Genomic DNA, 27,739 nt, shown 5'->3' with positions numbered 1-27,739 from the left:
AGATCAGGAACAAGACAAGGTTGCCCATTCTCACCACTCTTATTCAACATAGTTTTGGAAGTGTTAGCCACAGCAATCAGAGAAGACAAAGAAATAAAAGGAATCCAAATCGGAAAAGAAGAAGTAAAGCTGTCACTATTTGCAGATGACATGATATTATACATAGAGAATCCTAAAGATGCTACCACTCTTTCATTCTTAACCATCTCTAAGGTAAGCTGACTACTCCTCTGTTTATCACATTAGAAGAGTTTGCTCAAGTATTTAATTATGAACTGACTTCTTTGGTACATAGTGAATTTGAGAGTAACCCAGGTCCCACTTCTGGACAATTTGTTATGTTAAAAATTTTCAGATGTTGGAATGGTGACAATGATCAGTCAGTACAATTAATACTGAGGCGGGGTCAAAATAGAACATATCACCTCCAGGGTAAGTACATTGCTGAAGGATGCTCCTATCCAACATCTCTCCAAGTTCCATTTCCCTGGAATAAATGACTGAAAACTAGTCACTCTATCCCCACGTCTCCCAAGCTCCTGGTGAAACAAGAAAATACCAAGCCAGCAAAAAAATGGTACTACATGGGCACATTATGGGACCCACACAGCACCTCTCTGACCTCACATACTGCTCGTGACAATTCTGTTTATTAGGCTGTCACCTTTTTCTTAGATCTTTTTCTCTCTCATCTCTCCATTCTATTTTCATATTGTTCTTCCTCATTGAGTCAGACTTACTATATTCTTTCAAAACATAGTTTTATTTTATATGGATTATATTCTTTTTATCCTTCATCCTTGCCTCCCTCCTTAATCCTTACCTATTTTGATTCATTCTCCTTCAAACTATTACATCTTTTTAAAGGAAAGCTTTTAGAAAATTCCTCATTCACATACAGTTGTGAAGTTTTTCACTTCACACTGACAAACATTTAGTGATTGACCATATCCAGATCTACCTATTTCTTTTCTTTTTACTTATCCCTGTGTTGTTTTTTTTTTTTTTTGGGTGGGGCTGGAAGTGTGTTGTGGTGTTTAATTTTGTGTCTCTTGCTACTGTTCCGATCTCTTTACCTTTGCTGTCTGCTAAAGGAATATTCCCTTTTCCTCTTCTTTATGGATCAATTTTCTTATCACCTGTGGACCCACCACAAAAATAAACAGCTTTTTGGGGATTATACTATTCTTTGTTATGCCAAGAATGTTGCCATGACTTTGAGTCCTTTTGTAAAGCACTAAAACTATTGAGTCTTTTGTATATATCTTTTCCATGCTAACTCTTTCTCCTTTCTTTTGGCATCCCCAAAGATATATCCCCCATGGGGGTCTTTTTATATTTATATAAAAAGTTATATTTACCTGTTTATTTTCTAGTGATATCCATAGCCTCAAGATAGTCAACATTTAATCACCTCAAAGCCTACTACATATCTATTTCTTTATTTTTAAAATTTTTAATATATATTGGAGCACAGTTGATTAACACTATTGTGTTCCTTTCAGGTATACCACAAAGTGATTCAGTTATACATATATATGTATCTATTATTTTTCATGTTCTTTTCCCTTTTAGGTATTTACAGAATACTAAACAGCATTCCCTGTTATGCAGTAGGTCCTTGTTGGTTACCTATTTTAAATATAGTAGTGTATACATGTCAATCCTAAACTCCTAATCTATCTCTCCCCCACACCAACTCTTCACCCCCCGGGTAACCAAAATCTCATTCTCTAAGTCTGTGAGTCTGTTTCTGCTTTGTAAATAAGTACATTTGTATTATTTCTTTTTGTAAGCAATATCATAAGATATTTGTCTTTCTCTGTCTGACTTACTTCACTTAGTGTGATAATCTCCAGATACACCCATGTTGTTGCAAATGTCATTATTTCATTCTTTTTAAAGGCTGAGTAGTGCTCCATTGTATATATGTACCACATCTGTATCCATTCATCTGTTGATGGACATTTAGGTTGCTTCCATGGCTTGGCTTTTGTAAACATCCCTGCAGTGAACATTGGGGCACATGTATCCTTTCAAACCATGTTTTTCTCTGAATATATGCCAGGAGTGGAATTGCTGGATCATACGGTAGCTCTTTTTTTAGTTTTTTAAGGAACCTCCATACAGTTCTCTGTAGTGACTGTAACAATTTACATTCCCACTAGCAATGTAGGAGTATTCCCTTTACTCCACACCGTCTCCAGGATTTATTGTTTGTAGATTTTTTGATGATGGCCATTCAGCCTGGTGTGAGGTGATATCTCTTTGTAGTTTTGATTTTCATTTCTCTAATAATTAGTGATGTTGAACATCTTTTCATGTTCCTTTTGGCCAGCCAAGAAATTCTGTTTAGGTCTTCTGCCCATGTTTTGCTAGGTTTTTTGTATTTTTGATATTGAGCCACATGAACTGTTCATAAATTATGGAGACTAATCCCTTGGCAGTCACATCATTTGCAAATATTTTCTCCCATTCTGTAGGTTTTTTTGTTTTGTTTTGTTTATGGCTTCTTTCGCTGTGCAAAAGCTTTTGAGTTTGATTAGGTCCCATTTGTTTATCTTTGTTTTAATTTTCATTACTTTAGGAGGTGGATCAAAAAAGATCTTGCTGTGATTTATGTCAGACAGTGTTCTGCTTATGTTTTCCTCTAAGAGTTTTATAGTATCTGGTCTTACAATAGGTCTTTATTCCATTTTTACTTTATTTTTGTGTACACTGTGAGGGAGTGTTCTAATTCATTCTTTTGCATGCAGCTGTCCAGTTTTCCCAGCACCACTTATTGAAGAGACTGTCTTTTCTCCGTTATATAGTCTTGCCTCCTTTGTGGTAGATTAATTGACCACAGTTGCGTGGGTTTATCTCTGGACTCTCTATACTGTTTCAGTGATCTATATGTCTGTTTTTGTGCCAGTACCATACTGTTTGATGAATGTAGCTTTGTAGTATAGTCTGAAGTCAGGGAGCCTGATTCCTCTAGCTCCGTTTTTCTTTCTCAAGATTACTTTGGCTATTTGGGGTCTTTTGGATCTGCGTACAAATTGTAAAATTTTTTGTTCTAGTTCTGTGAAAAATGCCATTGGTAATTTGATAGGGATTGCATTGATTCTGTAGATTGCTTTGGGTAGTATAGTCATTTTCACAATATTGATTCTTCCAATCCTAGAACATGGTATATCTTTCCATCTGTTTGCATCATGTTCAATTTCTTTCATCAGTGTCTTATAGTTTTCAGAGTAAAGGACTTTTGTCTCCTTAGGTAGGTTTATTCCTAGGTATTTTATTCTTTGTGCTGAAATGGTAAATGGGATTGTTTCTTTAATTTCTCTTTCTGATCTTTCATTTTTAGTGTATAAGAATGCAGCACCAAAGATTTCTGTGTATTAATTTTTATCCTGCCACTTTACCAAATTCATTGTTGATCTCCAGTAGCTTTCTGGTAGCATCTTTATGATTTTCTATGTATAGTATCATGTCATCTGCAAACAATGACAGATTTACTTCTTCTTTTCCAATTTGGATTCCGTTTACTATTTTTTTTTTTCTTCTCTGATTGCCATGGCTAGGACATCCAAAACTATGTTGAGAGTGGCTATCCTTGTTTTGTTTCTGATCTAAGAGGTTTTTTTTCAGTTTCTTACCAGTGAGTATGATGTTAGTTGTAGGTTTCTCATGTATAGCCTTTATTATGTGGTGGTAAGTTCCCTCTATGCCCACTTTCTTGAGAGTTTTTATGATACGTGGGTGTTGAATTTTGTCAAAAGCTTTTCTGTATATATTGAAATGATCATAACATTTTTGTTCTTCAATTTGTTGATATGATATATCACATTGATTGGTTTGTGATTATTGAAAAATGTTGCATCCCTGAGATAAATCTCACTTGATCATGGTGTATGATCCTTTTAATGTACTGCTGGTTTCTATTTGCTAGTATTTTGTTGAGGATTTTTGTGTCTATGTTCGTCATGATATTGGCCTGTAACTTTTTTTATGTGTGTGTTATCTTTGTCTTGTTTGGATATCAGGATGATGTTGACCTCATAGAATGAGTTTGGGAGTATTCCTTCCTCAGCAATTTTTTGGAAGAGTTTCAGAATGATAGGGGTTAACTCTTCTCTAAATATTTGATAGAATTCACCTGTGAAGCCATCTGGTCCTGGACTTTTGTTTGTTGGAAGCTTTTAAATCTCAGTTTCAATTTCAGTACTTGTGATTAGTCTATTCATATTTTCTCTTTCTTCCTGGTTCAGTCTTAGAAGGTTTTACCTTTCTAGGAATTTGTCCATCTCTTCTAGGTTGTCCATTTTCTTACTGTATAGTTGCTTGTAGTAGTCTCTGATGATCCTGTGTATTTCTGTGGTGTCCACTGTAACTTCTCCTTTTTCATTTCTAATTTTATCAAGTCTTTTCCCTTTTTTCTTGATGACTCTGGCTAAAGCTTTATAAATTGTGTTTATCTTTTCAAGGAACCAGCTGTTAGTTTCATTGATTTTTTCTATTGTTTTCTTTGTCTCTATTTCATTTATCTCTGCTCTGGTCTTTATGATTTCTTTCCTTCTACTGACTTTGGGTTTTGTTTATTCTTCTTTCTCTAGTTGCTTTAGGTGTAAGGTTAGGTTGTTTATTTGTGATTTTTCTTGTTTCCTGAGCTAAGATTGTATATCTATAAACTTCCCTCTTAGAACAGCTTTTGCCATGTCCCATAGATTTTGGACTGTCATGCTTTCATTTTCGTTTGTCTCTAGGTATTTTTTGATTTCTTCTTTGATTGCTTCAGTGATCCATTTGTTGCTTAGTAGCATATTGCTTAGGCTCCATATATTTGTGTTTTTTACAGTTTTTTTTTCCTTGTAGTTGATTTCTAATCTCATAGCATTGTGGTTGCAAAAGGTGCTTGACATGATTTCAATTTTCTTAAATTTACTGAGGCTTGCTTTGTGGCCCATCATGTGATCAATCCTAGAGAATGTTCTTATTTTTGTATCCATTCAGCCAGTCTATGTCTTTTTGTTGGAGCATTTGATCCATTTACATTTAAGGTAATTAATACATATGTTCCTATTGCCATTTTCTTGATTTTTATGGATTTGTTTTTGTCAGTCTTTTTTCTTCCCTTTCTTTTTTGTTCTCTTCTCTTGTGATTTGATGACTAACTTTAATGTTGTGTTTGGATTTTTTTCTTTTTTTTGTGTGTATCTATTGAAGATTTTCATTTTGTGGTTACCATGAGATTTTGATATAGCAGTGTGTACATAAGCAAGATTATTTTAAGATGCTGGTCTTTTGATTTCAAATGCATTTCCAATATCCTGCATTTGTGCTCTCCTTTTTCTCACAATTGCTGGTATTGATATCATATTTGTGTGCAGATAATTTTCTACCTTTACTGTATATTTGCCTTTACTGGTGAGCTTTTTCATTCATAATTTTCTTGTTTCTAGTAGTGGCTTTTTCTTTTCTGCTTAGACAGTAGAGAAGAAATTCCTTTAGCATTTGTCACAAAGCTTGTCTGGTGGTGCTGAATTCTCTTAGCTTTTGCTTGTCTGTAAAGCTTTTGATTTGTCCAACAAATCTGAATGAGAGCCTTGCTGGGTAGAGTATTTTTGCTTGTAGGATCTTCCCTTTCATCTTTTTAAAAACCACTCCCTTCTGGTCTGCAGAGTTTCTGCTGAGAAGTCAGCTGATAAATTTATGGGAGTTCCCTTGTATGTTATTTCTTTATTTTCCCCTGTTGCTTTCAATATTTTTCTTTGTCTTTAATTTTTTTTTGTCTTTAATTTTATCAATTTGATTACTCTGTGTATCAGTGTATTCCTCCCTGGGTTTATCCTGCCTGGGACACTCTGTGATTCCTCGACTTAGGTGACTGCTACCTTTCCCATGTTAGGGAAGTTTTCAGCTATTATCTCTTCAAATATTTTCTCAGGCCCTTTATCTCTCTCTTCTCCTTCTGGGACCCCTATAATGCAAATGTTGGTGTGTTTAATGTTGTCCCAGAAGTCTCTTAGAGTGTGTTCATTTTGTTTCATTCTTTTTTCTTTATTCTGTTCTGCAGCAGGGATTCCCACCATTTTGTCTTCCAGGTCACTTATTCATTCTCCTGCTCAGTTACTGTGCTTTTGAGTCCTTCTAGTGTATTTTTCATTTCAATTATTGTATTGTTTATCTCTGTTTATGTGTTCTTTAGTTCTTCTAGGTCTTTGTTAAACATTTCTTGAATCTTCTCTATCTGTGCCTCCACGTTTTTTTATGATATCTTGGATCATCTTCACTATCATTACTCTGAATTCTTTTTCTGATAGATTGCCTGTGTGCACTTCACTTAGTTGCTCTCAGGTTTCATCTTGTTCCTTTATCTGGGACATATTACTCTGCAATCTCATTTTGTCTAACTTTCTGTGATTGTGGTTTACGTTCTGTACGCTGCAGAACTATAGTTCTTCTTACTTCTGCTGTCTGTCTGCTTGTGGATGAGGCTGTCTTAGAGGCTTGTGCTGGCTTCCTGGTGAGAGAAACTGGTTCCTGCCCACTGGTGGGTGGAGCTGGATCTTGTCCCTCTGGTGGGTAGGACTGTGCTCAGTAAGACTTTAAGTAGCCTCTCTGTTGATGAGTGGGGCTGTGTTCCTGCCCTGTTCGTAGTTTGGCCTGAGGCATCCCAGCACTGGAGCCTACTGTTTGTTAGGTGGAGTTAGGTCTTGGGGAGGAAATGGTTGCCTCCAGGAGGGCTCATGCCAGTGGGTACTCATCAGAATTGCCACTGCCAGTGTCTTTGTCCCTGCAGTGAGTCACAGCACCTCCCCCCATCTCTGCAGGAGACCCTCCAATACTAGCAAGTAGGTAGTTGGCCCAGTATCTTAAGAGGTCACTGCTTTTTTCCCTGAGTCCTGGTGCACAAGGGACCTTATATGCACCCTCCAAGAGTGGAGTTTCTGTTTCCCCCAGTCCTGTGGATTCCTGTGATCAAACCCCACTGGCCTTCAAAGCCAGATTCTCTGGGGGCTCCTCTTCCCATTACCAGACTCCCAGGCTGGGAAGCCTGACATGGGGCTTAGGACTTTCACTCCTGTGGGAGAACTTCTGTGGTATAATTATTTTCCAGTTTGTGGGTCACCCACCCAGCAGGTATAGGATTTGATTTTATAGTGATTGCACCCCTTCTACTGTCTTGTTGTAGCTTCTTTTTGTCTTTGGGTGTAGGGTGTTGTTTTTGGTAGATTCCAGCTTTTTTTTTTTTTTTTTGCCAATGGTTGTGCAGCAGTTAATTGTGATTTTGATGTTTTTATAAGAAAGTATAAGCTCACGTTCTTCTACTCTGCCATCTTGCCAGCCAATCCTATTTCTTTAATTTGTTATATTCAGCCTTGTAAGCCCCTCCAGAAACCCAACCACTGACAACTTCTGTTTCTTATGTATCAAAAAAAAAAAAAAATTACCAGTCTTTACTTTCATTAATACCCTGTATTTCTTTATTCTTGTAGCTTTCTCTTTTAATTCAGTTAACCATAAAATTTGGTTTGATCCCCCTGCATAGGTCCCACAATGAATATAATTTCTTAAACTCCTGTAACTTTCTAAAAACAACTTTCCTTTCGGTATCCAAAGTCCACACATACTACGTCAGATCACAGATAAGAAAAAGGAGACAGGAAATTCCTAATCAAAGAAACAAACACGACAATCAGCAATGATATGTGTGTCTCTGTTTGTATATATATTTCATTGACTATTCATAGCACTTCTTTCTTTATGTGAGCATTTTTGAGATCAGGAGCACATTTTTCTCATACCATGGCTATTTCATAAATATCATATTAATATTTTTTAATAGACATATAAATTAATATCAAATGTCACCCAGCAGGAAGACAAAGGAAAAAATGATTTTCTTAAAGTTCTATATGTTGTCACCTGCTATCTCTCTATTCTCCATCAACATTCCTTTTACAGTTCCTATGCTTTTAAACATTTTGCCAAATACTTGGTATTTAACAGCCACAGCTAACTAACCTCTGGCAGCATCAGGATTGTTGTTTTTGTTGTTGTTATTATTATTATTCACTCTATAGGGTTGCCTCTACAGAGATCCCCCCTTTCCCATCATTTGGTATTAAAACTCACTGCTTTTACCAACTCTTCCTGCTCCCAGCATTACCTCTGTGTACTCTCTGGCCCTGACTGATGATCTGCTGGGGGAGCAGCTGGCTTCATTTTCTACCTCCATCTTACCAGAGGAATCAGAGGAGAAAAAAGAAGAAAAATGTTGCCCCTCTGGTTATCTGTCCCACCATTCTGCTACTCTGACTATGTCGGCCATTCTGATTTGGTGGTAAAGCACACAAATTTCCATGTCAGTTGTGTTCTTGATGCTTTTATTTCTCTGGTATACTTATTTCAATATTGGTTAAGAGAAAGGAGTACATTGAAATGTCCTTTTACAGTAAATAAATGAATGGCTTGCCAAATATCAATGGACACAGAGAGGAAAATTTAGCTAGTGAATTGGCTTTAATCTCAATGTTTAATGTATCTGTTCATATTCCTCAAATGGAAGTAAGGAAGATTTTCCCCTATTTACACGGAAGATGAAAAACGTAAAGTGCAAGGGGACTTTCCTAGCTACAAAGTCCTCTTTCCCTGCCTCTGCTTTGAAATTCTATATCACTCTACTCTAGTCCCTTCTTCTAAGTTACTAAGGGCCACAAGACATCCTCATTGACAATGGTTGAATTTTGGAGCATTCTAATGTTACAGAGTTTCAGTTTTATTAGTGAACTTTTGTGAATTTGCATACCTCATGCCTTGACGAGTGCACCCAAGAGTCTGAGAGTATGTGTCTATTTGAGAGAGAGAGAAAAGGGGGGGGGGGGAAGAGAGAGAGAGAGAGAAGTATCTTCCAGGTGTGTAAATAATGATCGATATGAATCTTTAAGTAACCAAAATCATTACATGGCAGATTGCTTTGCTCTTGGGAAAATTGTTAAATGATTGACGTTTGCATTTTCTTCCTCTAACCTACTCTGGCACTTGCCATCCTTTTTTAATGTCACATGATTCCCTTTGAGTGCTCATCTCCATCAGTGAAGACCCAGGTGTTCAGTGTTTATTCAGAGCCACTCAACTCCTTGAGCAGGATCAAAGTACACTCCACCTCAGCTCTGTCAGCTGCTGCTCACCTTTCCAATCCTTCTTAGGGGACAAAAGGAGAAACTAACTTAACAAGCAATTCCTTCAAAGCGAATTATTAACTCTATTTATATGGATATCTTTCTAAACTCCTCTAGGAACTGCTAAGGCATCCAGTCACTGTAAGTGACACCCTACTTCACTGTAGGGGGAAGTTTGGCACATCGAGAGTTCTTTTCTCACTTCTTCAGTCACTGATAGGCAGAGCTCATGACACCTGTGTCTACAAAGACATTCTTCTCTTTATTAGAGCATTTACAATCTTTATTACCATGATTTGTTTACATTGCAGTTCACCTCACTAAAAAGTGATGACCCTACCTTAATTCATCTTTATCTCTCTAGAATTTAGCACAGTACCTGGCATGTGCTAGATGACTAAGACATTCTTGTTAAATGAAGGAATTAATTGCACTGAGTGACTGTCTATTTTCACCATTAATGAAATTAACCTTGAAACTGTATTATTTACTATTTATACCCTAATGAAAAGATAAATCAGGGAGGGAAGAAATTGCAACTTAGTTGATAATCTCTGAGTAAATTAATGTTTGTCGTGTGCATTCTCAGCATGAAATTTAAGACCTTTGTAAACAAGATGATAGCACAATGACTCATGGCAAAAAGTGAACTGGGGGGAAAAAAAGTGAACTGGAAACATCAAAGCCAAGGGATTAACAGAAAAGAGCTAACTTTGTAAATAGGAGGCAGAGTTCCATTTGCATGGTACAGACTTCTCTATCACACTGATCTCATAAGCATATTCAGTAAAATTCACAGTAGGTGTTAATGCCTCTGGTTGTGGAAGGATTCACTTTATTCCAGAAGACTAATTAAGGTTGAAATATCTGAAAAGTGCAATCTTACATGAGATCTAAATAAGCTGTATTCGTTCATTTATTCATTCAACATAGATTCATTCATAAAATATGGATTAATTTGCTCATTCTCAAACTAATTTATTCAAATGTGTTAGGGTTTTTAGAAAAATAAAGGAATACACAGTATAGTCCATGAGCTCAAAGTGATTATACCCTCGTGTGGGAGAAAGACACCTGCATACCAATCACTGGAATAAGCCAGAATGTCTCAGGTAATTGAATAAATGAATGAGCAGAGTCTGATAGGAACACGGGGGAAGGAGAGACTGATTACAAATAGGAAGACAAGGTAAGATGCCAGGAAGGGGGAGTACAGTACCTCAGGCTAGATTTAAAGTAGGAATTCAAACGGATGAAATTACTAAACACAGGGATATTGAAAGTTTAGAGAATAGGGTGCTTGGTGAACTGCAAGTTAATGATATGTGGTTGGTGCATAAAAACATAGAAACATAGTCTAAAAGTTGGATTACAGATGAATCACAAAGAACTTTAAATTATTGCATACAGTGTGAATTTCTTTTTTATCTATCTATCTATCTATCTATCTATCTATCTATCTATCTAAGCTTTAGCAAAGCACGATGTCCAATTTGAAGTAGAACAGTGAATGACATAAGCTTCTGATTAAAAGAAAATCTTTAACTGAAGCTACTTTTCTTCTATTAAATTTTGGGGGCTTTCTCAAATTCCTGTGATATGGAACTAGGTGAAATTTCTATATATTTATTATTTTTGAGGTCACTAATTTGACACTTAGCATTCTCAACTCCTCTCTATAGCTTGTCAGTATTACAAAGAGAAACTATGGTGGAAAGCTAATGGTTTGAAATGATATCTAGCAAAAAGCCTAGAAATAACGTCTCCAAAACTCTAACCAACATACTTATCAAGATGTAGAAAACAGAGAAACAATCACACTGAAGACAAAGCCAAGGAAAAATCAGGCTAACTAGAAAAAAAAAATCACTGACATTTTTGGACTTGGCTTGATGAAATCAACCAGTCTGCTGTCTTAAAAATCAATATGGAAAATTGTGAAACCTCCTGCAATCTCCCCCTTGGCTTAGAGATGAAGGTGTGAACCAAACATGAAATTGTAAGTGGATTATTCCACTTTCCTACTCCTGTTTTTTGAGATGATCAGAAGCCCACTTTCCCATCACCATTAATAAAATCTATATATAATTGCAACTCACAGAAAATGGCAGTGTGTCAGGTACATGAGAGGGGCATAGATAGTTAAGTACTGCACTCTGGAAAGTTAGTCTCAACAAAACCAGAAAAATGAATAGCCCTAGAAAGAAGACATGCTAGATATTGTGGATTACATAAGTACTCCTGTTCAGGAAACTAAGAGTGAAGCCCAAGCAGTCTTATCGAATAAGCCTAGATAGATCTACACATTTGAGGAATAGTAATCAGAAAGGGAGTTTTCTAAAAAAATATGTGGCAAAAGTAAAAGAAATGCTATCACAATGACAAAGAGAAAAATCAGATCTATGAAAATCTTCAAATTCTGTAATTTTTGCTCCAAAAAATATTCACAAATTCTTAAGAGTATGCTAGAACATGGGCTCTATGGAAAAGTAGAAAGCTTAAAAAGAGAAAAGTCTTTATACAAAAGTAGTATATATGCTGTACAAAGAGATAGAACTCAGATTAAAATACAGTGGTAGGAGATACAATATAACAATTATAAAGTGATGCAAGTTACTTTAGTACCAAACACCAGAACTGGCACATAGTGGGTTCTCATTAAATATCAGCTCCTGTATGCAACGACAAGAGACCGATAAAAAATAGTAGAAAGTAGTATTGAAAAATGAAAAGAAACGTGTTTCAATAACAGATTTTAAACCCAAACTGAAGGTAAAATCATATTTGACATTATTAAAACTAAAATCAGTGTAGTGGAGGAAAAAGTTAAGATGCAGAGGAAAAGGAAGTTGATGACAATGATGAAATAAATGGTAAAGAGGGAGGACATGGGACTTTCACCCAATTCATTTTTCTTACTATTCCTCTTAGAGAAGTGGAGAATGAATACACTGTGTGTAGTGTTAGTTTTGATGCAACACAACAGTTAAATGATAAGGTCAGAAACCAGCTGCTGCAGGAACAGGTGTACGGCAGATAAAAAAATTTTTTTTTTGCAGTTAACTGCTACATGTGTTCCCTGGGGAAGAAATGTAAGGAATGGCATCTTGGAAAGAAATCAAAACAGAAGCCAGAAGTGGTTAGTCTGAGGAAAGAATTTGACATCACACCAGTACTGTGGAAACAAAGAAATATCAGGAAAAACAAAAAACAAAAGAACCCAAATCAGACACTGGGGGGAATCCAGCCAGGAGATATTTCCTGAACTGAAAAATTCATGTCTAATTAGATGTCTTCACATGTTATATGGGAAATAGCTCTTCCAGGGGCCAACCTTACCTAGAGAGGATTTGATTTCCAGAAAATATGTTATTTATATCACTCCAAATAAGTAATTAATGTGTCAGGTTTTGAACCCACATGAGAAGTCTTATTTTGCTACTGAGCACAGTTCATTAAGATGCCTTTATTTATATGATCTAAATAAAGATGTATGAAACCTAAAGAGTGAAATGGGAGTCAGTGGTGAAAGAGTTTCCAGAGCCTCAGTCCATGTACCTTGTCAGATCAAGAGCCTCTGTTTGTGATGAGGAGAACTTGAAACCAAGCATGACCTGTGTGAACTTCCTTGGAACATGCTCCCATGTCACTCGCCTCCTTTTTGTAGAAAAACTTTAGCCTCCAAGGCCTCCCCTGAGTTCTGAAGAGCAAATTTAATCAGAGAAGTGAGAAAATCCAGAAATAAAAGAAACCAGTCAAGGCAAAACAATGAGTTTAGCCATAAAACAAAATCAAGGACCTTTAGTTCCTCCTCAAGGGTTATAGATAATATCCTGAGCCACATCCTTGAGCTGCTTTGCAGACACTAAAATGCCTACCAGGTGGAAGAAGTTAACTGCATGCTGACTACCAGCAAATAGACCCCAGAACAAGAAGGTTGATGATTGAGATTCCTGAAACATCACTCTGTTACCTCACCATCAACCAATCAGAGAATTGTGCATGAGCTGATCAAACACCCTGTGACACTTTCCATCACACCGTCTTTAAAAACATTTCCCTGAAGGTCATTGGGGAGTTTGGATCTTTTGAGCACAAACTACTCTTTCTACTTGCTTGGCACTATGCAATAAGCATTGTACTTCCTTCACCACAACCTGGTGTCAGTAGATTGTTTGACTTTGCTTCACATTGGGCGAGTGGACTAAAGTTTAATTCAGCAATTAACTTAAGAGCCATTAGAGCCTGCAGCTGCCTTAAGCACCTTGCATCATGTTAATTCTGTGCCTATTGAGCAGAATTCTGGTTTAAATTTGACCTTCCAGGAAGATAATCTGAGTCATGAACTCCAGAATAGAAAGACTTTTTCAGTTGCCTAGACCTAAGTCCCCATCTTAACATCCTCCTCCACATCCCAGATTTGCATTTATGTAGCTTTGCCTCAATACTTCAGAGATTTGGAGCTCAGGGTGAACTAATTCAGTGTTTTAACATCGTGATTATGCAAAAAGTTGATTTATATTGAGTTGAATTCTTTCTCTTGATATCTTCTACTTATTTTAATTCTGCTTTTGGAAGTGAGTTGGTAACAGTGTAGTCCCACTTTGATGAGAAAGCCCTTTGCACTCTTTAGCACATTTACTGTGTCCTCTTTTGCTCTTCTTTCTAGGCACAACACCACAGGTTTCTGTAATGGTTTTGTGATATGGATTAAAGACTTCAGTATCCTACTTACCCTCATATAAAAGGCCTCTTCTAAATTCTTCCTGTTGCTTTATCTTAGAAAATCTATATAATGTCTGTCTGTCCACCCAGATAACTAACATAAATATGATCCTTCTAAACTGAGGCTGGAAGAAATGATAAAAATCACATGCAATTGTAGTATCCAACAAACCTTCAGTATTGTTCTATGTGGCCCCAAATTCCAACTGCAGTAATTCTTGGGTTTAATTGCTGTTTTATATATATATATGGCACAGCCTCCATTTTTTTCCAAATGTGGATTTGTGCTTAGATGCAGAAATGCCTCAACCAACTTCTTGAAAAGCAGAAGCCATGATATATTCACTAGCTGTGCATTTCTTCTTGCTTGCTGATGCACTTAGTACATCTCATAAATACCCCAAAATAGACCAGGAATATAAAGTGTAGTGGATTTTGGTGGTTAATCTCCAATTGGGAACTCTAAGGAAATAATGTGAGCTAAATGTTAGACAAATTAAAAGTAAGACAAAGTCCTTATTAAGATTGGTAGGTGTCTCTAAGTACACACATTAAGCCTTCTAAAGGATCAAAAATATTGCTGAGGTATTATTGAGTTTGCAGAAGAAAGATCAGGATACATAAGGGAAAGGATTACTCTTCACCTAGCCTTCAGTTCTTTGCAGTCTCAGAAAGGAATGAGGTTGGCTAAGAATTGAGGCAGAAATATCAGTAGATATCTGATATATGCTTAAAATAGAGAGTAAGAGTCTTCCAACTTGAAGCCCAGCTGGGCTTTTTTTACAGACAGGAGTTCTCAGAAAATTAGATTTTCAAACAAGAAAAGGATCAGTTGAAAATAACATATCTAAGTCATTCTTGGCAATGAACAAGTTTAACAGAAATAGTCTTATGAAGATTCTACAACTAATAAAAAGAAGTCTTAGAGCTGCAGGAGTGTTGAGAGTTTGTCCCAGCAAAATTTGCCACTTAATTAGGGACCCCCACAGATGGTCCTGCTGTTTCTGCTTGAATCCCTTCAGTGACAGCAAACCTAGTCTTCAGCATGAATCCAAGGTGCCAGTGATAACTCAGTTAGGGACCTAGAACCAAAAGACATGATTTAATTCTTAACTCTGCCATTTATTGCAAGGATGAAGCACTATGCTTTAGAATTTCCATATATATATATATATATATATATATATATATATATATATATATATATGAAAATAGAAATAACATCCACCACAGACTATAAAAATATAGCTGGGTTTTGTTTATTACAAAATGTAAAACAAACATATGGTATATGGTTCTTTCATTATTAGTTCTTTTTGAGGACTATAATATATTGAAGTAAAATTAGTTTCTTTGTAATTTCTTCCCATTTGCTTTGGTTTTACTGTGTGCAACAGCAGGGAGCAAATACATCCTTCTCAAAAATAAATGGTCACATGTTTAGAGGTAGTTATTTTTCTCCAGATTAGATTTGCCTTTTGGAGACAAGTACCCTGTTACTACTAGGGTTTCTCTTGACAGACACACTCTCTATTATACTACTTACCTTCCTCTGTGCATATCTTATCCAGTTTCTCAGAGTTGCTCTTATAATGGTGGGCTAAAAATTAGCATAACACTTCCAGTATCACTGAGCACTTCTGGATACAATGAGATGACTCAGAACCAGGATTCTATGCTTTTATTTAGGCATCTTTAGCCGTGCACTTGTTAAAATAATTTTCTTTTTCTTTGCATATGCATGTTCATTCAAATCCTCCCTTTACTTTTGTGACGGTTACTGATTTCACTAAATGGATAGTCAAACATTTAAATATGGAGATTATTCCTGTGAAACCCTAATGGCACCTGGCATAGTGCTGGGCTGATATATTAAACTGAGTTAAATTAAACTGTACTTGAAACTTCAACAGACCTCAACCTAGTTAATGCCTCAGCACCCTCCTAGAATTATTTATTTGAATATTCTTCTCACACAAGGTAAGAACACTTGAATCACAGGAAAGAAGAAAAGGGGAGGGGGGCTGGCAAAGATCACCTTCCTCCAATGCAATTAACCTGTGTTCAATGAAAGCCTGCACTGTGAATATTCAGTGTAATATTCATGTGTAATCCACATAATAATATTCCCATTGCATCACATGAACGCTTAGGACAGGCTGGCCTCTCTTTAAAAAATGAACACACCTCAATAAAAACTTGCTAATACGTTAGCAAATTATTGTTCCCTTTAACAAGTCCACCTTGCAAAGTGTTTCTCAATAGCATCCCAGTCTCCCAATACGTTTGTCTCCAACCATTTGATTGAGAAGCCATGGGGAATGAGGAGAAGGGAAAGTGAAACTTAAAGCTAAAGGGTTTGGAGCCACTCTTAATTGAAGGTCAATCAGAAAAATATTGAGTATGCTGCTCTCCCAGATCCTATATTTTAAAAAGAAGGAAAGAAATCAGTTATACATGCAAACAGGCTTAATGGAGTTCTCCTTCCCTGTCATTTTTCTTTGTAAATAAAATTATTAGTTCTTTATACAATAAAAATTAAAATAAAAGTTATACTTGTTCACAGTTTACAGATTCTAATAAGCCCAGAAAGGCCAGGATAAAAATTAAAACTTAAACAAAAACTTAAATTTTGAAGAGGAACTGGGAATCAACAACACTAGATATGACAGAAGTAAACTGACAGTCAGTTTGGAAAAATCCACTTCACACTTCATATCAGCATATGCCACAGGTGAATGATCTTATTTTAGTTTAAATGCTTCATTACCATTTCCAAAACACCAGTTGATATAACCCACATTTTAATTTGGATAGAAAATAGGAAATTTTGAATAGAAAATAAGAAAAAATTTACTGTGATGTACAAAGTATGCCAAATTTTGATTACCAATTTGCAGATGAAAAATAATTCAGGTACTTTTTCTGATTATATTTAGAAACCATCTCTCTTAAAGACATTTCTTAAACACTTTGAATGTGTACAGCATGTTTTTTCTGTGATATTGCTTTAGATATCAACTTCTGTCTCGATCCACTCATATAATGAGTTTGCATAAAATACTTAGGGCTATCTATTAGCTGAGATTGCATGGGGATCTTGTGTAAATTGGTCTTACAATATAAGCACACTGTATGGTCAACTTTATGATGAATTTGAGAATACTAGGAAGAGAATCTTACCTTCAAATGTACCTAAATGTGAGTTTGCTGTTGGTGCCTGCCAGAGGCCAGGGATGGTTTGGAAACTGAAGGCTAGCCCAGTTCACAAAGGCGGAGGAGGTGAAAAGACACCCAGACCAATTGAACTGCACCATCTAAACACATTATTGTAGACCAACTACAGCTAATGAGAAAATATCAAATCACACTATTGTAGCTTTCTTAAGACTATGGATTCTCTGATGATGTCCTTTCCATTTTGATCATCACTCTCTCTTCCCTGACTCTTCAGTCTTTAGAAAAAGGCATGCTATAAAGAACATGAATGCCAAGGTGAAGAAGCTGGATCCATTCACATGCCAATTCTAGAGTGGAAGTAGGTTTCCTGCATGTTGAAGTGTAGTCCAGAGGTACATGGCACCGGCAGGCCCTGGAAGCTACTTATCAGGTGTGTAAGTGCTTATTTTTCCTTCTTTTTTTAATAATGAAGCATTCCTCCCTCCAATCTAATTTTATTAAGTGCATTATAATTGTGCCTTGTTTGATATTTAATATAAAATATCATGACTGATCAATGTAAATGGGAACATGAACAAGCTAATTTTTAATGGGTCAGAAGTAGATTGATTAGCGACAGAATGATAACCTGGCTGAGAAATGCACTGGATTTGTCGAGTCGGTGAAGGTCAGAAAGAAGCAAGAAGGACTGAGGAACTGAGCTGGGAAATAGAAAAAGAAAAATAGCAGAGGAGATTTAAATAAATTTGGCAGGGGCTATTTTTTTCCCCTGAAGTTAATATGTACTTCTCCAACCTTGTCATTTCACCAATGAGGAACACAGGCTAGATGAAGAAGTGAGTGAGGACTGGCTGTGGGCGTTATGAGAGGTAGGAGGAACTAAGTTACAAGTATGTATAACACATGTGAGGCCTGTTGCCAAGGAGTTAACAACCCACAGAGGAAGATGGCCATGCAAATAAACAACTCAAAAGAAAGTAAACCTTGATAATACTGTGAAGAGACTAGTGATTGGCCTTCCAAGAGAGAACCTCTTAGACTTCAGGGAAACAAAAAATGCACACTAAAAGAAACTAAAGGAAAGTTAGTCCAAACATAGAACTTGAAAATAGTGGTAATATTATGCCCACTTGGATCTTGGCCAGATACTACATTTACTATCATTTAATCCTCACTTAAGTGTACATGAGGTAAGGATTAATATTGCCACTTGTCAGTGAGGAAGCCAAGGCCTATGGATATTTAATAACACACACAGGATCACCATGATAGGGACAGGATTCAAATTTTCATCTTTAGTCTTTCAGTTAGGCCTTGGGACTCGTCATTCATTTCTTCATAGGTATATTATAAAAAGAAAATAAAGATTGCACATTTTCTGAAGTTTTCTGTTTTGTGCTATGGCATTATAGGGGTATATTCCTGCAGGGACCTTGCCCAGAACTTGAAGGAGAAACCAGTAACATTGTATTCACGGGATCTCTCTACTCACTAAGACACAATCCTTCCCCATGAGTCTGGCACCAATTCTTGTAGCTGAGAGGGACTTCCACTTTCTCAACCAAAGGAAATTAATTTTGAACGCTTCAATATACTTGTTCTTCTGTTATAGACAGCCTATTTTTCATACCATCTCTCATTTTGCTGCTAAGTAAGATGCATATAAATTCAAGATTTATACATCATGTCAGTATAGTAAGGAAAAGAAGCGCTGGATATAATCTTAAGTTCACGAGTTTAAACTTCAGAAATTCCAAGACAGTTGCTTTCAAGTTTTAGTTGGTCAAAGATGTCAGTGTTAAGACTGAAAAACAATACAAAGGGAAAGTGTCCACACAATCACCAAGTATATGGAGACTCAGGATGGTCAAATTATATTCCATTCTGCCATATTCCATTCTTTATTACCCTGTTGATAGAGACCAAAATGACAATTAATGAATTTAAAAAGTGCTTCTAGACCGGGGTGAAGGGTACCTAGTCCATGTGATCCCTCATGGGTTCTCCATCCTCTGCTCCCCATTCTAGCCCCTGGCATCATTATTTAGTGTAGCACCTTGTGGAAGTTTTCCAGATACCTTTTCTAATATACAAAATTTTGTCTCCTTTGTGATAGATTAGATGACCATAGGTGTGTGAATTTATCTCTGGACTTTCTATCCTGTTCCATTGATCTATATTTCTGCGCACCTAGGGTCACCTAACCTATGACAAAGGAGGCAAAAAATATACAATGGAGAAAAGAAAGTCTCTTCAAGAAGTGATGTTGGGAAAATGGACAGCTACATGTAAAAGAATGAAATTAGAATACTGCCTAACACCATACACAAGAATAAACTCAAAATGGATCAAAGACATAAATGTAAGATCAGATACTATAAAAATCTTAGAGGAAAACATAGGCAGTAAACTCTGACATAAATCACAGCAACATCTTTTTCTATCCACTTCCTAGAGTAATGAAAACAAAACCAAAGATAAACAAATGGAACCTAAAGACACTTAAAACCTTTTGCACCGCAAAGGAAACCATAAACAAAATGAAAAGACAACCCTCAGAATGGGAGAACATATTTGCAAATGAAGCAACTGATGAGGGATTAATCTCTAAAATATACAGACAGCTCATGGAGCTCAATATCAAAAAAACAAACCACCCAATTAAAAAATGGACAGAAGATCTAAACAGACATTTCTCCAAAGAAGACATTCAGATGGCCAGAAAGCACGTGAAAAGATGCTCAACATCACTAATCATTAGCGAAATGCAAATCAAAACTACAATGAAGTATCACCTCACGCCGGTCAGAATGGCCATCATCAAAAAATCTACAAACAATAAATCCTGAAGAGGATGTGGAGAAAAGGGAACCATTCTACACTGTTGGTGGGAATGTAAATTGGTACAGCCACTATGGATAACATTATGGAAGTTCTTTAAAAAACTAAAAATAGAGCTACCACTTGATCCAACAATTCCACTCCTGGGCATATATCTGGAGAAAACCATAATTCGAAAAGAAAAGATACATGCACCCCAATGTTCACTGCAGCACTATTTGCAATAGCCAGGACATGAAAGCAACCTAAATGTCCATCAACAGAGGAATGGATAAAGAAGATGTGGTACATACATACAATGGAATATTACTTAGACATAAGAAAGAGTTAAATAATGCCATTTACAGCAACATGGATGGACCTAGAGATTGTCATAACTGAGTGAAGTAAGTCAGACAGAGAAAGGTAAATATCATAAAATATCCCTTATATGTGGAATCTAAAACAGGTGTACAAATAAACTTATCTACAAACCAGAAATAGTTACAGGTATAGAAAACAAACTTATGGTTACCAGGGGGTAAAGGGGGGAGGGATAAATTGGGTGGCTGGGATTAACATATACACACTACTCTATATAAAATAGATAACTAATAATGACCATAATGGCCTATATGGGAAAAGAATCTTAAAAAGAGGGGATATATATATATATATATATATATATGTATAATTGATTCACTTTGCTGTACCCCTGAAACTAACACAACACTGTAAATCAACTATACTCCAATTTAAAAAAATAAAATAAGTAAATAAAATTTTGGCATTTTGATGTTGCAACCAAATTTAAAATCATTCAGTTTTAAAAATTGCAATTATCTTAGTTATAAGAAGACTATGAATACTTCTTTTGCCTTTTAATATGGGGAAAATTATTTATAAATTGAAAGGAAAGATACATTATGTTTTTCAAAAAACATATAATTATCTGCATCTCAATCCTATAGGCTCATAATTACAGTACCTGATGTGATTTTAAATTAATGCAACTGATATTTTTATGAGTAGATTAAAACTTATGCACTCCGGTGAACGTTATTATTTAAAGCACTCACTGTATGACACTGTTATAGTTTTGTAGCTATTCACAAGGGGCTCAAATATTACAGCAACTCTTCTTTTGGGCTTATCTTCAGATCCAGTTCACAAAATGTGAAAAACATAAGTCTTATGAATTTACTGTGTTTCAAATTGTTAATTAAGCAATCCAATGACCATATTCCAAACAATGTACCTCAGACTTTATGGAAATTCCCAAGGAGACTATCTAAGATTGTTTTCAGCAAAACAACATCTTTGGTCTAAGTATATAGAGTAATAGGCCCATTGGTACCCATTAAGAGCATCTAAGGTAAGGAGACTGATAAAAACAGTTCAGAGGAAGGAGATCTGAACAAATTCTGAAACTTATATAAGATCAAATTAACATTCTTTATCTCCTGACAAAGTGCAACATTCCTGAATTTAGTCTTATTCCTGGACTTTGTGGTTCAAAATTCTGTAGAAAACTCTGTAGACCTCTCTGAATTTCTGTTTACTGAGACTCATGACCCTTTCCAGACCTGGCCTCTTTGAGTTGCACATAGCCTGTATCCTTCAGCATGCTGGTACTGCTCTGTATCATTGCTCTTCCAATTTCCTTCTCAGCATTCCAGGAATGATGTGTAGCTTGCCATGGTCCTCATTTGGAACAAAAGGAAAAATAACTTTCATTAGGTTACATAATTCCAGTGTTTGTTTAAAACTTAGTCGCATTACTTGGAACCACTAATAATTACTTGTCTCAAGAGTTGTAGTGCAATTAAATTCATTTTCCAAAATAAACATGACCTTAATCATACGAACAGAGTGCCAAATTATGCCAGAGTATGAACTAAGTAGGTGTCAATGAAGACAATTCATTCTGTTCTTCTGTTTAGAACACTGTCCCCAAAATCTTACCCTTAAAAGCCCCATTCAAGATATCCCTCCTGTCAGAGCTTCCTTGGACCATGCTGCCACACAACCACCTCATTCATTATCTATGACACTCATTTCACAATTACTCATCCACTTATCTGTAACTTCTGCTATGTTGTCAGCTGAAACATCTATTTAAAACATTTAAGTTTTCTTAATTCCTTCATTGTTCGTCTTGTTCTCTCTAAATACCCTGATTAGAATATTTGTTCCTTTAGAGTTTGAATCATGTCTAGCCCTCTCCTATACCATGAATAGCTTTAATGTTACTTGTTGATTATTTTGATGAGAATTCCTTACATGGACTTGCTTATTTTATAGGTGTAAAAATCCCCTTTCTGAAAGTACTGCAGTCTTTATTAATACTCTCTTTCTTTCATTTTACTTTCTCTGGGAATAATTAAAACTTTTGTCAAAAGCTCTGCATTTAGGAGAAAAGGATAGGCCTTAGTTCTTGAAGCATCCCTTTAGTCTGTACCTGACTTGAACTGAAACACGACTGTTAGGCCTAAATTCTTTAGGGAAGGTTAAGAGCAAGTCTGAGGGAGGAAAGCATTATGCTATGACTATTGACAATGAAGTACTGAAGGGCTTCATTTTATTTGAAATTACAGTCGATGACAATTTTCTATGATATTTGTAATTAGAGTTTGAGGTTAAGTCCTTGAAATCCTAGGATCATAAATGTACAACACCTGCGAATAGCAAATTCAAGCCCAAAAGACAAGTTGAAATTTAACAGAAGTAATGTTAAATCTTCTACCTAAAATTTTTAAAGTATCTATCTAAAAGTATTTTTCAGCAGATGAGACTGAAAACAAATTTCAAGATTTTTGTTGACAAGTTACATGATATGAGTGTTATGAAAATCAACATTGGTTTATCTTAACAAAAATACTGTCTATATCACACTTTCCTGTATTCTACACTTATCAGCTCACACCTAGAATACAGTGGTCAGTTCTACATAAAATATGTAAAAGAATTACCGATACATTAAGGCAAATCTGCAGCAGAATGGCCAGGGTGATAAGAAGCTTAGAAACCAAGTTACATGATTAAGAGTTACAGCAGGTGGTAATATCAATAAAAGAGAAAGCTAAGAAAAATAAGACAAAGAGGAGTTCTTAAAATGTCTGAAATAGTAATATATAGACAGAGCATTGTTTATGTTGTAAAAACTATTGCTAATCAGTGTATATTAAGAGAAGATTCGGCCAAAGAGAGAGGTTGCCTGACAAATTGAACTATGCACAATGGGACCAGATGACTCCGTGGGTAGGGCCCCCATTTAGTGTGCTGTTCAAACAGGTATTGAAGAAACACGTAAGAATCCTTGCAAGGGATTCTATTTCTGCAAATAAGGTAGACACTGAGGTTGTTTCTCCTTATCCTGAGGTATAGATGCAAAAATAAAGGACTAAGAAAGTGGACTTCACTTCCAAAATGAAACTTAAGGTTATCATTAAAATAGTCAATGCTTTTGAGACATTCTAATTCTTAATATGTTTAAAAAATGTTTGTGGAGGTCGGCACACACTATAGAGCTAACTTTCAATACAGAGCAAAAACTATTATTCTCTTCCTATGGAGCGTTTGGCCTCACTATGTAGTAGCTATAACTCAACTTTTGGCTATAGAGGACAACCTGGACACTGAGATAATTGTCAAGGAGGTTTTTAAAATGTATTGGTGTGGGATTAATACTTATGTTTCTTTCCTTTTTCACATGTTGTGCTAAGCACATGCCATCAAGGCCAGGGAGATAAAGTGAACTGTATTATTTGAAATCACAAGCAACATTAATTCTCATATAGCTCCTGAGAATGATGAGAGAAACCTATCATTTCCCACATTTGTTTTTACTTTAGAAAAGTTCATCTAATTTAACTGCCACCTGACTTCTTTTTTCCTTCATGAAGGGGTGTCAGATATGAAAAGGATTCAATAAGTCAAGAGCCGCTTTCAGTCTCATTGTCTCTTTTATATTAACAAAGCCTCATAAAGGCAGATGGATAGCCCAGGCCAACTTCTTTCTATGATCAACCAAAGATAAATACTCTGTGCCTTATCAGCTGAAAAGGAAATTCTTCATTTTTATCAGAGACTGTAGTTGCTTAGTTTGAAACAAAAATTGATGGCTCCATTTGACATTTTTTAATTTTTTTTTTAAATTAAAGCAGAGAGAAAATAGATCTCCCAATTATTTATCTCCTACATAAACTCTGAGTTAAACAGCAAATGCTAACTCTTAGCTAACAAACTGAATAAAGATTGAAGTATAGAGTCTATAAAAGCTATCAGGAATTTTAATGAGAACATAAAACTAAATGTCCTCATTATAATAATTTCAAATAAGTCATAAAAAGTTTGTATCCCAAGTGTATACCCAAAGACTTACCTAATATAATTCACTTTACTAGCTCACACTGTACTTTTTGCCAGACCCCAGCCCATTTCATCCTCTACAGACTCCTCAGATCCTATATTCCTTACCTCAGTTCATAGTAATCTCCTATCCTTTTAGTTTTTATATTTTTATACCAGTCATTTGAGAATCACATATTGTATTGTCCTGGTATTTAACTTTTGACATAGGCCATCCTATTTCTTTGAATAGACTGAAATATTCTCAAGACTGGAAGCCATGTTTTGCTCCTAGAGGTGTTCTATAAATGAGCAAATAATACTAAAAGCAATGAACACATTTGCAAAACTTTGTATTCCAATGTAGTGGGAGACTCAGCTTTAGAATCCAAGTTGCCTGACTCGTGAGGCCAGATTCTTTCTCCTTTATTACCTGTATCCATTGCCTCTCACTCCAAGTTATTGTTTACTTTAGGGAAGGTCTGAAAAGATATTTAACCTGTACAATGCCTTAATTTCTCCCTCTTCCTTATTCTTTACATTTTTAAAGGAGGTAGGGAGAGAAACGCATCATATTGTGGAAAAAAATTAATAATGAAATTTCAGGCATTTAGTTATTGGGGAGATGTCTTTGATCAAATAGGACCTTTTTCAAATATCATAAGTTGTGTAAAAATATAAACAGCTACCATTTATGCTTATGTAAAGCCAGTATCTCTAAGGAGTTTGCTGGGATAGTGTTAATGCTATAGTCTAAGTGTACTGGACTCCTCTGCCTTCAGGGCATTCATGCTGGACATAAAATGTATTTCGTCTATATCATGTTCACTATCATTTCTCCTAAAGTTGACAGGTATATTCTGGCTTTCTAACCCCTGCATTTTCACATTATCCAATGTAATACAGTGAAAGAGAAACTATAAACATAAAGAGAAAAATAATCAAATTCTTTATTTAAGTCTTATTGATGCAATAGTTATAATTTCTAATTACTGTCTAAATTAATAATGTGGAGATATTAGTAATTTTTTAAATGTTCATAACAATTTCCTGTCTAATCACTTCCTGTGGTTTTGTAAGCATAATTTGTGCTGGAGCTCTCTATTCAACAACGTAAGAGATCCAAGAAGGAATGGAAAGGGAGCATGAGAAAATGCCCAGTCTCTAGGAAATGATAAATGTGGGGAAATCCCATGGCTGTAAAATACATGAGACAGATGAAAAAGGAAGGTTCTATACACAGTTGTGTATATGTATAATAAAACAAGAGTAGTTCAAACACAGGAGTTTGCTAACTAAAACAATTAGTGATAATTAATGAAATATATCTTAGAAGACAAATGTCTCAGCTGTCACTACTATTCAATTTCAATCCAGTTTCTTTCTATAATGATTTTCTTAAATATTGGTAGTAATGTAATAATAACAATTATAGTTGTATAATTGATAGCTGGCTTATTTGGAGCTTACTATGTATGACTGGCACTGGTCTATGTGCTTTACATATATTAAAAGGTTTAATTCTTCACAATAACCCTATGTATTAAGTACTTTATTAGGTCCACTTCACAATGAGGAAATTGAGGCAAAGAGGTGTTAAGCAACTTTCCTGTGGTCTCAGAGTTATTAAAACTCATGGTCCTCACCCACTATACAATATTGCCTCTTTCATCTATCCATTATTTCCCTCTTTATACATATCAATTTAATGTGTATCTAACCATTCTTTTTTGTGTTCATATCCTGTTAGCCAAAAAAACCTGAAGAAATGTAAAAGGTCAGTTTGAAATGAACTTAGAACTTATTATCAGACATGAAACCATTATAGTACAAATAGCCTAGTTTTATCAATGACTAATTATAGAGGCAAAGATTCTGCCAGGAACCAAGGTTCACATGCATGAGGTCTTGCCAGCTTGATTGCCAGAAATTAGCCTATTCAAATGGTTTCCAGTTTTCTGTAGGTTCAAGAACAAGCTCCTGATATCAATATGTTTTTTCTGCTTCCTATTGTGATTACGACCCTCTTAAAATGACTTTATCCTGGACACAACTATCCTTCAGTTATCACTCTGTGCTGCCAACACCTTAATCAGTCCATAGGCCTAGAATTACTAGATCATTCTATTAATCTGATAACTTTTTGTAAAATCACGCTAAGGAAAGAAGGTATAATATAAAGAAGTATTCATGCTAATTGAAGTGGCAGTAGTATTTGGACATTCCAAGGCTGGAATGGAGTATTTCTATCCAATATTCTACTTCATGCAAACTCAGCTTACACCTACAAAAAATGCTGAGGATCCATCATGCCCTGTAACCCAGGCCCAACTGACGTAATGTCTCAGAAAGAAGACAATGTTTCTTCTTCACCCTGGGGCAAGGTCCATCTTCCACCTTCTAATGTCCTTTAATAGAACCAATTCCTTCTGCTGCTGATGAACAGTAAAAAGAAAACCCACTTCTATGGTTTACTGTATCAGTGTAGAATCTTCATTAGGACAATTTAAATTGCATCAAAATATAATGAACTATTCTCTTATATTCAGTACATTATAAATTAATCAGTTGTGTAATGTATCACATCATTTGTCCAATACAGCTACTTTTTCTGACTTCTCCCATGTGAGGTGAAACTCATGACTTTTTACAGGCTGGAGGGACTGGGTTGGATGAGCAGAGATGTCAACTCTTTTCCTGCTCAAGCAAATAAGAACTCACATGCATTGCTAAGGCACAGACAAGAAAGAGATGGAAAACTCAAAGAAGGTAATTAAAGAGTATTTAATAAAGACTATTTATAATGTTGAGCAATACTAAAGGAGACTGACAAGGAATGGTAAAGCTAGTGACAGCAAGGGACCAATTATAAGTGAAGACTGCTCTTATGGACCAAGTGAGACCCATAGGTAGGAGATGCTCACACCACAGAGGATAGAAACTCAGCCACTGCTGTACAATCACCCACCAACAAGAGAGAGAACTAAGGGAATAAATACTCTAAGTTCTTTTTTCTCCCTCCTTCTTATCTCTTGCTAGTACTGATATATCACCTGGCTGAACCCAGCCAGAAGCAAAGTGTAAGGGACCCCGTTGATGAAGTCTATAAATGTCGGCACTGAAAGAAGGAAGGAGAGTATATCTGCAGTAACCAACAGAGCATGTCCACTAAAGCACATAACTCAGTGTGGCCAGTAAATAGTTTATAATACAAAGGAAGTGTGGACAAATGCATATGTTGCTTTCTATCCTGAAAGCTTCATTAAAGACCAGAGAGGCAAAACTCTGCTAAAAGGCTTTCTGAGAATAAAAGGCAATAATTTATCTTAAAGATAAATTCTATTTTATATTTAAATTTAATTTGCTTAAGAGTACAAAGATGTTTGTACATTTTAATTACAGTTTTTATTAATGTGTCTTGTATTATTATGTTTTTTATCAGGTTTCACAAAAGGATCTTAGATTTAACACCATATTCTTGCAAAAGTACAAAAAGA

This window comes from Balaenoptera physalus (assembly GCF_965194825.1).
Source record: "Balaenoptera physalus genome assembly, chromosome: 12".
NCBI classification, from domain to species: Eukaryota; Metazoa; Chordata; class Mammalia; order Artiodactyla; family Balaenopteridae; genus Balaenoptera; species Balaenoptera physalus.
This window is presented reverse-complemented; position numbering follows the sequence as displayed.